Source organism: Manis pentadactyla, chromosome 6, assembly GCF_030020395.1.
Source record: "Manis pentadactyla isolate mManPen7 chromosome 6, mManPen7.hap1, whole genome shotgun sequence".
In the NCBI taxonomy this organism is placed as follows: domain Eukaryota; kingdom Metazoa; phylum Chordata; class Mammalia; order Pholidota; family Manidae; genus Manis; species Manis pentadactyla.
In genome coordinates this window covers 115,382,544-115,394,289 of record NC_080024.1, presented here as the reverse complement: position 1 = coordinate 115,394,289, position 11,746 = coordinate 115,382,544, and positions in this window count along the sequence as shown.

The following is an 11,746-nucleotide window of genomic DNA, read 5'->3' as shown; positions in this document are numbered from 1 at the left end:
TTTACACAAAACAAGCTTGGTTACAAAAGATAAGCTTGGTGGAATGTAAATGATACATATAAATTTTGCACTTTATCTGATACAGGCTCAAATATAAGCTCTGTCACTTACTAACTGTGTGTTGGGCTAAGCTTCTCACCTATGTGAGCATCCGTTTTTCCATCTGTAATATGAGAGTTATCACCCACCTCAGAGAATAATTGTTAAGACTAGAAACAATTTCAAGCAAGAACCTAACACACTGAAATACAGTAGGAATTCAGTCAGGGGCTGTTTATATCATGTGCTTTGGATTATCCTAAAAATTGATTTAATTTTAGTTTTTACAGAATACTCCCTCTATTTTAGTTGCTTTGAGGTTTCACAGTACAATATAAACCTTATTAATTATGTTTATGCTGTTCAATAAACACATTACAGTATTTCAATTCTGGCACTAGTATCTTGGCAAGCATTCTGGCTAAAATATACTTTATGCTTCAAGACCTAAATGTGTAATGACATATTAATACACGATTAAATTCTACATAGATGCAGTGGCCTTTAAGAAAGAAAAAAGCATATGTTCACAATTCATCATGTAATATTATCTATCCTGTCATTATTTTTGTCAGATATCCTAGCAATTGTGTCCTTCATTAACAGATTTTAATAATTTCAAATTCCATAAATGAGCCAATACCAAGGTCAGACTGCTAATAGGATGCTAATTTGAGTTATTCTGTATTAGAAGAGAATACCAAAATAGGCTAATTTCATTAATAACAAATTCTACACTTTCATTCATGAAAAGTAAAAGAACTACATACTGATAGCAACCATATTCTAGTTCAAGCAAGAATTTTACCACATATACAATGTGAAGTTTTAAAAAATAGTAAACGTGAGTGGTTAATATCTGAAACAGTAGAAGTCTGTGAATTGACTGCATACATACAGACCTATGTAATTCTAAATGTCCAAAGGTAATGCCATTACTTAACTTTCTATAAGATCCAATAATATTCTAGACATTTCTTTTTTTCAGCTAAAAAGCTATAGAGCTGCTGTTATCAGTTTTTGGACGACCAATATAAGATGTGATGGGAAATGTACACCATTTTGTACAGTGCATTTTGGTTTGACTGTTTGCCGAACCATCAAAGACAAGATGGCATGGGAAACAGAACACGGCCTCTACAGACAGGCAGACTTGGATTCAAATATGAATTCATTCACTTACTAGATCTACATATGCCTTCATGTATTTCTGTTTCTTAAACCCTCAAAAGTGTAATATGATATAAAGAAAACTAAATTTTCTAACACAGGGACTTGCTGTATGTTCATTACTGTGAGGGTTGCAAGTCAAGGATATAGTATCATTACTTCCTTATTTCAGTAGTTCTATACCCACTAAGGTAATGCAATTCTCATCTTGTTCAGGGGGTTATTGCAGTACAGGCCTACCTCAGGAAAGAAGAACAATCCCATATGAACAGTCTAAAGTCACAATGAATAAAACTAGGAAAAGAAGAACAAATGAGGCCCAAATTCAGTAGATGAGGGACATAATAAAGATCAAATAAATAAAATTGAGAAGAATTAAACAATAGAAAGAATCAATGAAACAAGGAGTTGATTCTTCAAGAAAATAAACAAAATAGGTAAACCCCTAGCCAGACTTATCAAGAAAAAAAGAGTCTATACACATAAACAGAATCAAAAATGAGAAAGGAAAAACCACTACAGACACCACAGGAATACAAAGAATTATGAGAGACTACTATGAAAAATTTTACGCTAACAAATTGGATAACCTAGATGAAATGGACATCTTTCTAGAAAAATACAACTTTCCAAGCCTGACACAGGAAGAAACAGAAAATCTGAACAGACCAATTACCAGCAACAAAATTGAATTGGTAATCAAAAAATTAAGAACAAAACCCCTGGACCAGAGGACTTCATAGCTGAACTTTACCAAACATTTAGTGAAGACCTAATACCCATTCTCCTTAAAGTTTTCCAAAAAATAGAAGAGGAGGGAATACTTCCAAACTCATTCTGTGAGCCCAGCATCACTCTAATACTAAAACCAAAGACACCACAAAAAAAGAAAATTACAGACCAATATCCCTGATGAACATACATGCAAAAATCCTCAACAAAATATTAGCAAACTGAATTCAAAAATACATCAAAAAGATCATACAGCATAATCAAGTAGTATTTATTCCATGGATGCAAGGATGGTACAAAATTTGAAATCCATCAATATCACATACCACCTTAACAAAAAGAAGGACAAAAATCATATGATCATCACCATAGATGCTGAAAAATCATTTGACAAAATTCAACATCCATCCATGATAAAAACGCTCAACAAAATGGGTATAGAAGGCAAGTACTTCTATATAAAAAAGGCCATATATGACAAACCCACAGTCAACATCATACTTAGCAGTGAAAAGCTAAATGCTTTTCCTCTAAGATCAGGAACAGGAATGCCCACTCTCCCTTCTTTTATTCAACATAGTACTGGAGGTCCTAGCCACAGCAATCAGACAACACAAAGAAATAAAACACATCTAGATAGATAAGGAAGAAGTTAAACTGTCACTGTTTGCAGATGACATGATATTGTACATAAAAAGCCCTAAAAAATCTATGCCAAAACTACTAAAACTAATAAACGAATTCAGCAAAGTTGCAGGATACAAAATTAATACACAGAAATCAGTTGCATTCCTATATACTAATGATAAACTAGCAGAAAGAGAAATCAGGAAAACAATTCCATTTGCAACTGCATCAAAAAGAATAAAATACCTAGGAGTAAATCTAACCAAGAAGGTGAAAGAACTATACCCTGAAAACAACAAGACACTCATGAGAGAAATTAAAGAAGACACCAATAAATGGAAACACATCCCATGCTCATGGATAGGAAGAATGAATATGGTCAGAATGGCCATTCTGCCTAAAGCAATACACAGATTCAATGCAATCCCTATCAAAATACCAGCAGCATTCTTTAACAAACTAGAGCAAATAGTTCTAAAATTCATATGGAACTTTGAAAGACCCTGAATAGCCAAAGCAATCCTGAGTAGGAAGAATAAATCTGGTGGGATTATGCTCCCCAACTTTAAGCTCACAAGGCCACAGTAATCAAGACAATTTGGTACTGGCACAAGAACAGACCCATAGATCAATGGAATAGAATAAAGAGCCCAGATATAAACTCACACATATATGGTCAATTAATATACAATAAAGGAGCCATGGATATACAATGAGAAATGACAGCTCTTCAACAGTTAGTGCTGGCAAAACTGAACAGCTACATGTAAGAGAATGAAACTGGATTATTGTCTAACTCTATACATAAAAGTAAACTCAAAATAGATCAAAGACCTGATTGTAAGTCATGAAACCATAAAACTCTTAGAAAAAACCATAGGCAAAAGTCTCTTGACTATAAACATGAGCAACTTTTTCCTGAACACATCTCCTCAGGCAAGGGAAACAAAAGCAAAAATGAACTCATGGGACTATATCAAAGTACAGCAAAGGACACCATTAGCAGAACAAAAAGGCATCCTACAGTATGGGAGAAAATATTCATAAACAACATATCTGACAAGGGGTTAATATCCACACATGCCTCAACACCCAAAAATCAAATAACCCAATTAAAAAATGGGCAGAAGACGTGAACAGACACTTTTCCAAAGAAGAAATTCAGATGGCCAACAGGCACATGAAAAGATGCTCCACACTGCTAATTATCAGGGAAATGAAAATTAAAACCAAAAAGAGATATCACTTCACACCAGTTAGGATGGCCAACATCGAAAAGACTAGGAACAACAAGTATTGGCAAGGGTGCAGAGAAAGGGGAACCCTCCTACACTGCTGGTGGGAATGTAAACTAGTTCAACGATTGTGGAAAGCAGTATGGAGTTTCCTCAAAAAACAAAAAAATACAAATACCATTTGACCCAGGAATTACACTCCTAGGAATTTACACAAAGAAAACAAGATCCCAAATTCAAAAAGACATATGTGCCACTATGTTAATAGCACCAGAATTTACAATAGCCAAGATATGGAAACAACCTAAGTGCCCATCAGTAGATGTATGGATAAAGAAGATGTGGTAAATACACACAATGTAATATTATTCAGCCATAAGAAGAAAATAAATCCTACCATTTGCAACAACATGGATGGAGCTAGAGGGTATTATGCTCAGTGAAATAAGCCAGGCAGAGAAAGACATGTACCAAATGATTTCCCTCCTTTGTGGAATGTAACAACGAAGCAAAACTGAAGGAACAAAACAGCAGAAGACTCACAGACTCCAAGAAGGGACTAGTGGTTACCAAAGGGGATGGGTCAGGGAGGGTGGTTGACGATAGGGGGAAGGGGATTGAGGGGCATTATGATTAGCACACAGGGTGTGTATGGGGTCATGGGGAAGACAGTGTAGCACAGAGAAGACAAATAGTGACTCTGTGGCATCTTACTACACTGATGGACAGTGATTGCAATGGGGGGGGGGGACTTAATAATATGGGTGAATGTAGTAACCACAATGTTTTTCATGTGAAACCTTCATAAGAGTGTATATCAATGATACTGTAATAAAAAAAATACAAATGAATAAATAATAAGTTAATATAAGGGATGGGATTATAAAAAATGTTTAGTTTATGTAACAAGAAATTTAGAGAAAAAATAAACTGATGAAGTAAATAGAAAACAGATAATATAGATGGTAAGAAAAAACAATCAAGATCCAAATATATACTGTCATTAAGAAACAGGCTTTAAATATAAAGATACAGATAAGTTAACATTAAAAGTAAGTAAGTTAAACAGTAACCAAAGAAATGTGAAGTAGCTATACATCTACTTTACAGCAGATAAAGTTGACTTAAGTAAAAGGAGTATTATTAGTGATAGAGGGACATTGTGTCATGTTAAAGGGGTCAACTCTCCAAAAAGACCTACTATTTATAAATGTATATGCACCTTACACAGAGCTTCAAAATACATGAAGCAAAAATCAAAGACTGAAAAGAGAAAATAGACAAACCCAGTATAGTTGCAGATTTAACACTTCTCCAAGCAATTGACCAAACAGGGACACAGCAAATCAGTAAGTATATAGAAGACCTGAACAACAAATCAGCCAACTTGACATAACTTACATTTATAGACCACTCTTTCCAAGAGCAGAGTATACAAACTTCTCCATTTTACACAAAATATTCACAAAATAAGCTGTATTCTGGTTCATAAAAACCCTTAAAACTTAAAAGCTAATAAAAATAATATAAAGTATATTCCCTAAGTAACCTATGAGCCAAACAAGAAATCTTAGGGAATATTAAAAATATTTTAACTGATATTTGCAACATATAAAACTAGGAAAAGATTTGTAGCCAGAATACATTAAGAACTCCTATAAATGGGCAAAGAAGGAAATGCAAATCACAGGAGAGGAGCTAACAGGTCAGACTCACATGAAGAGCTGTCCAACCTCCCTGTAACCAGAGAAATGTAAATTTAAACAATGATAAACTGTCATCATCTCACCTAAATAAATATATATATATTTTTTAACTGAAATAAAATGAAAATGCAACATACAAAAATATGTGAGTTGTGAAGAAAATGTATAATATTAAAGTGATTATATTAGATAAAATGATTATTTTAGAGAAATAATGATTTTGAAATCAGATTGTCAGTATGCAAACATGAGACCACTTTGTACTCAATGTGTGTGCTTAGGCAATTTGCTTAATATCCCAGTGGATCAAATTGTTTGTCTTTAAAATGAAGATAACAATAATTCTTAATTCCTATGTGCATTATAAGAATTAGATGTAAGATTAGATTAGAATTATATAGAACTCTTAGCACAATGTCTGGCATATATTAAATGTTCAATAAATAGTTAGTATTTTTTGTTAATCCCCAACAATTAGTAGACATTTTGGCAAGAACTGGATGTAAGGATGACAAGTAGTCCTTACCCTCAAGAATCTCAGACATTTATAAAAATTACGACTTGGTGTAAAATTGGGACCACAGAGAAAAGCTTCTTGTACCAAACTGGGAGAATTGAGAAAGTTTCTCAGATAAGGTAGACTTTTCATTAAGGTTTAAAGGCTTAGTAGTAATCTAAGGTAAAGGAGACATTCCAGGGACAGACGGTTTGAACAAAGTGGGAAGTTGTGAGAGACGTTCAAAATGGGAGGCTGCAGCTGCTTCAAATTACTGGAGCACACATTTCCAAAGACAGAATGTTAGGTGGGTACATAGGCAGGAATAAAGGATCCAAAGGCCTCGGTTGTCATTCCTCAGAGTGCTCCGTGAATGACTTCATGTGGAAGTAATCCATGAGAAGATGCATGATTCTGGCTTGTACATCTGAGCAGATGGAGGTATGAATCACCTTGGTAGTTAATAGAGGGGAAGGAGCAATACGTGCAGTCTAGCAATAGATTTGTTTGGTTTGAGATGCTAATAAGCTATCCAGAATGCAGCTGTCTAGTGTTGACAGATCAGCAGTGAGATATTATGCAGAATTAAGACTTCAAGACTTAACAGTGCATAACAGTAACTGAAGCCTTGGGCACAGGAGAGCCCTCCCAGGTAGGGTAGCTTAGGGAGGACAGAGCCAACGGAGTGGTGCAAAGCTCTGGGACCTGTTGAAGACAACTGAAGAGAGAATTATAAACAGATGTTAAAGATAAAGTGGGAACCTGACTAGGGATTGATGATGCTTGAGAATTTGGTCCAGAAATTTTCCCTTCAAACTATAATAATATCTCTTCATAACAGTGAATTCTGTATAGCACTATATTAATTTCCTGGGCTGCTGTAGTAAATTACCATAAACTTACTGGCTAAAAATAACAAAAATGTATTCTCTCATAGTCTGGGTGTCAGAAGTCTGATATCAGGTGTTGAAAATGCCACATTCCCTCTGGAAGCTCTAGGGGAGAATCCATTCCTTGCTCTTTCAGTTTCCGGTATGGTCAACACGCATTGGCTTTTGATTGTATCTCTCTCTGCTGTGTCTTTACATCACCTTCTCCTCCTAAATATCCATCCACAAACTCCCTCTCTTCTATAAGGACACATGTGATTGCATTCAGGGCTCACATAATCTAGAGTGAACTCCTCTCAAGATCATTAACTTAGTCACATCTTTGCATTCTAGGGTCACATTCGCACTGAGCCATATTAGGTGATACTGGCAGGTTCTGGAATTAGGGCATGGATATATCCTTTCAGGAGCAACATTCAGACCCTACAAGCCCTTTGTCAAAAATTTTAAATAAGACTCACTGTTGGAAAGCAATGGGGGAAAGGGTGTTCATACACTGTTGACAAAACTTAAAGAGGCATCTCTTAGAGGACGATTCAGCAAAGTAAAAGCTTTAAAAATGTTCATATTACCTTTAATACAGCCATTACAACTTTAGAATTCTATCCCAAGAAGATATTTGGCTCCTATATGAATGTGCAAGTATGTTCACCACAGTCATTTTAGTATAAGATCTAGCCAAAAATGCCCATCAATAAAGGCTAAGATGGGGTTTAAAATGCATATGTGTATGTGTATATAACATACATGTATATGTATTGGATTCACACAATGACATCATGTACACCCATTAAAATTGGTAATATAGTTCCCTGTTTATGACATATAAAAAGACTTACAATATCAAATAAAAAGTTTATAAAATAGTATGTTATACTATGATCATATTTTAGTAAGAAAGTTACATCTAACAGTACCTGCATGAGTTGGTCATACAAATATTAATATTACTAGTATCAATGGAAATTTGTTAATTAATTTTTATCTATAATTTTAAATTTCTCTTTAGTGGGCTTACTGATAGTATTCTTAAATAACAGGGTGATTTCTAAGGCACAGATTATCTTTTCTTCAAAATATATTTATAACCTTTCTTAAAAGTTCAGGCATTTCAATGTAATTTAGCCATAAATTATCTTCTTATACATAAGAAAGAACACTTTATAGAAATATATACAAATGAACTTGGGAAAAAAATCTATTTTCTAAATATTACAAAGTCCAAATGTCAAAACAATTTGAACCACCTCCGTAAAAATATTAATACTAGTATTATCTATTTGTAACAACTGAAAGTATAATCTTTATTCCTAAATGTTATAAACATTTATTATTTCTTTAAAAAGCTAGCCTGTAGTCGTAAATATGCTCTATAGGCCATTTAAAAGCCAATTATGTGTATGTGCCTGGTAAATAAGACTGTGAGTGAATTACAGCTACAAACTCATATTATACTCATAAATTATGAAATTTAATTGTTTCTGGAAGAGGGTCTAATCTTATTAAACATCATGATTAATGACATTGTTGTCCACAAAGTCCATCTTTCAAGATTTATTTTGATTGTGCTTAACTTATAAAATTATCTTTTATATACTACTCGTAGAGTATATTCATAGCTCAAACCTAAAAAAAATAATGAAATTGCTCTTTTGCTATCATTAAATTATCCACCAATTCTTCCAAATCCAATAAATATTCACTTCCATTGATCTTTGATTCCTCATCTGGAATATGGATTAACCAAAAACAATGTCCTCTCCGAGCTTTATAGAGAACTTTATGTAGCTCTTCATAAAATGAATAATGGAAATTGTCCAGTGCTCACTGGCAGAACATTTGCATAAATATTAAGAAGTAGTGTGTAATTCACTCAACAACTATGGAAGTGGTTGGTTTGTTAATTTTTTTTAAATCACTCTATGACCATCTGCTTGCCTACTAAGTGCAAGACATTTTACATCAATTTACAAGGATGGTTTCCCTAAATTGTTACTATAAAGTAGAATTCTTAACCTTTTACAGCAAAGTATAATAAATGATTTAATTTTGTCCACATCATAAATAATCTAAGAGAAATTTTTCCCAGTTTGTCTTTTATCAACAGTATTTGCTAGACTATTCTAATGCCTGATAGAAAACTACAGTAGATATGCTCATTCACATCTGTCACTGACAGAACTCAGTGCTCCTTAAATGAGCCTCTTCTAACAAAGAAGCTAATCATGGAAAAGCTGTTTTAATTCTGTCAGGTCACAGGATTCTTAAAAGGTTCCTCACCCTTGAACAACATTTACAGACATCCTGGGATGGGTGATGGAACTCCAGGACCCTAAGGGTGTGAGACAATAGACAGTGGGAGGTGGCCAGTGGAAGTCTCACCAGCTCTTGGGGAAGAAGAAGGCAGAGAATTTGGAACCACCTGAATTTACTATGCACTTGGTAGAGGTTGCTGCAGTCCTTAAAAAGTGCAAATCAGAAGGGAACCTAAGCACACTTGTCCTCCTTCCTGATTTTACTTGACTCCAAATAAGCAACTGAGTTGACAACATACAGGGGTCCCATATCCCAGATTCTTCTCTAAAATTCCAGTTCAGAGAAAGCTTAAAACATTATTAAACATTTGCCAGAATTCACCTCTTCTGTTTGTTTGTTACACCACCTTCCCAGTTTTACTATTGTCCAAATTCTTTAATATAAATTTAAATGCACACACACTCGATATAAAGATAATACAAGGCAGTCATACTCATTGAGATAGAGGGACCTTTAATATTTTCAAGGATAAAATTAGTCATTTATACTGCATTCTCTTAAAATTAGTTTTTCTTTAAAACCATCTGGGAATGCCTTCAAACTGTGACCAAATATTGAGCATACTGTTCTCCATGAGATTCTAATTTAATTCACTGGATATCTGAAAGTGCAGAGTTATTAATCAAAAATTGGGAAAAAGAAAAAGAAAGCAGCAGTCTTGCTAAGTATTTATTTCTTTTTTATTTCTCCATTTTTTTTAGAAGGAAAGTCCAAATACAAGAGCTGGTAAAGCTGATTACTAAATTTGCACCTTATTCTTCATTTTATTTCCCCAAACCAATTTATTGGTAGAGTTCCCTAGCAGCATGAATATAACATTGACTCTTATTATTTATTCTACTGGATAAACTCCTTTTAAATTTAAAACATAGTTGAGTCCATCTACCCATTCACTTGAACACATATACAATGCCTAATATATACCAAACTCTGTGTGAGTGTCCAGGGAAATGAAGGGCAAGTACATATTCTTCAGTCAGCTAAAATTTGATTTGCATTTTATTCCTTTTTCTGTTGTTATTTCTTCAAGCTGAAAATCTAAGAAAAGTTGTCAAAACTAGCAAAAATATTAAGTTTAAAATATAAATAGTTCCACAAATCATCATTACAAGAGAATTAACAAGAGAGTTAACTCATATTTGAGCAAAATAATATATAATACATTGTTTGTCCAAATGTAAAACTGACTGTTTATTATTTGGCTACCAGTACTGAAGTTGGACACCAGTGACTAACCATGCTAATGCCCTTAATTTGAGCCAGACTTGAACTCAGACTCCTACTCTGTCCCGTAACTGCATTAAGGGGAAGGATGGTGTCAGTCCCAACTTCTCAAGGACTGACTTGGTGGCACAGCCACTGTGACAAGGCGCACTTAACACAACCCTGCAAATAGAATTGAACCTGTACCAGAAATGCTCACCTACCTACTTAAAGACACAAAGTTTTGTTAATTCTCTGGACATTGTTTTCAGGCATACAGAAAATGATTTTTCACCAGTGTTTCTTCATTAATGTATTCAAACATTTATTGAACATCTGCTATAGGCTAAGCATTATGTCAGGCACTGAGGACACTGCAGAGACCAAGATAACATGACCACTACTTCATGGAACCTAAACAATAGGACACACTCTTGAGAGGTTGGAAGGAAATAGACAAGCCTACTCCTGACCTCTCTCCAACTGCCACCCCACCAAACATCACCATATGCAATGGTTTGATAGTTACTTCCACAAAGTCTTGCATTCAGTTTTTTTTTTCCCCTAGTGTATTTGGTCACACAGGCCTTCTCTCTAGCATGATAGTAAACTCCTTGAGGGCAGAAATCCTGTATCATTGAAATTTTTATGACCTCCTCTATGACCAAATTGCCTAGAGGAGGTTCACATAGACCCAGCATTTTTCCTGCAAAATGGAAAAGATCATATTCACTTCTACATAAAAGATACAGCCAAGGTAAGTTAGAGCATCCAGAACATCATGAAGCCTAGATAAAAGTTCTTAGTAGAGCAGGGTGCTGTGTGGCTGTTGTGTTACTCATGTAACAAAGCAGTTGACATTCCATGGCTCATAAACTGCCTGTGTTCTGGAGGGACTCTCACTACCCTAACTCCCAACTCCACACCTCTAATGCATGTAGGAAATCACTATGGCCTGATCTGAGGCCACTGTAAAAGTAGATGTCCTCAACTTAAAAATCCCCACCAAGTGGTCTCAAAAAGGCATTTGAAAGTCCTGCCCTACTCATTCTTTTGAGTTAAAGTCCAGAAAACCTCTTTTGAAAATATAAACATTAGCTGTGATTGCTTCTGCTCTTGAATTCTTGTATTACTTTCTGCCTATCCTCTTGTACCAAAGAAGAGATTTATTTATTTGAAAGACCTGTCTTTTCCAGAAAGGATTTAAAGAGAATGACGTCTGTATCATATTGATAAGGAAGAAGAGACCGATGAAGAGTGCTGATTCCCCAAATTCTCGTTTTTGCATCATCTCCCTCCTGCTCCACTGGTTTCTACTTCCTGTGTGGCCAT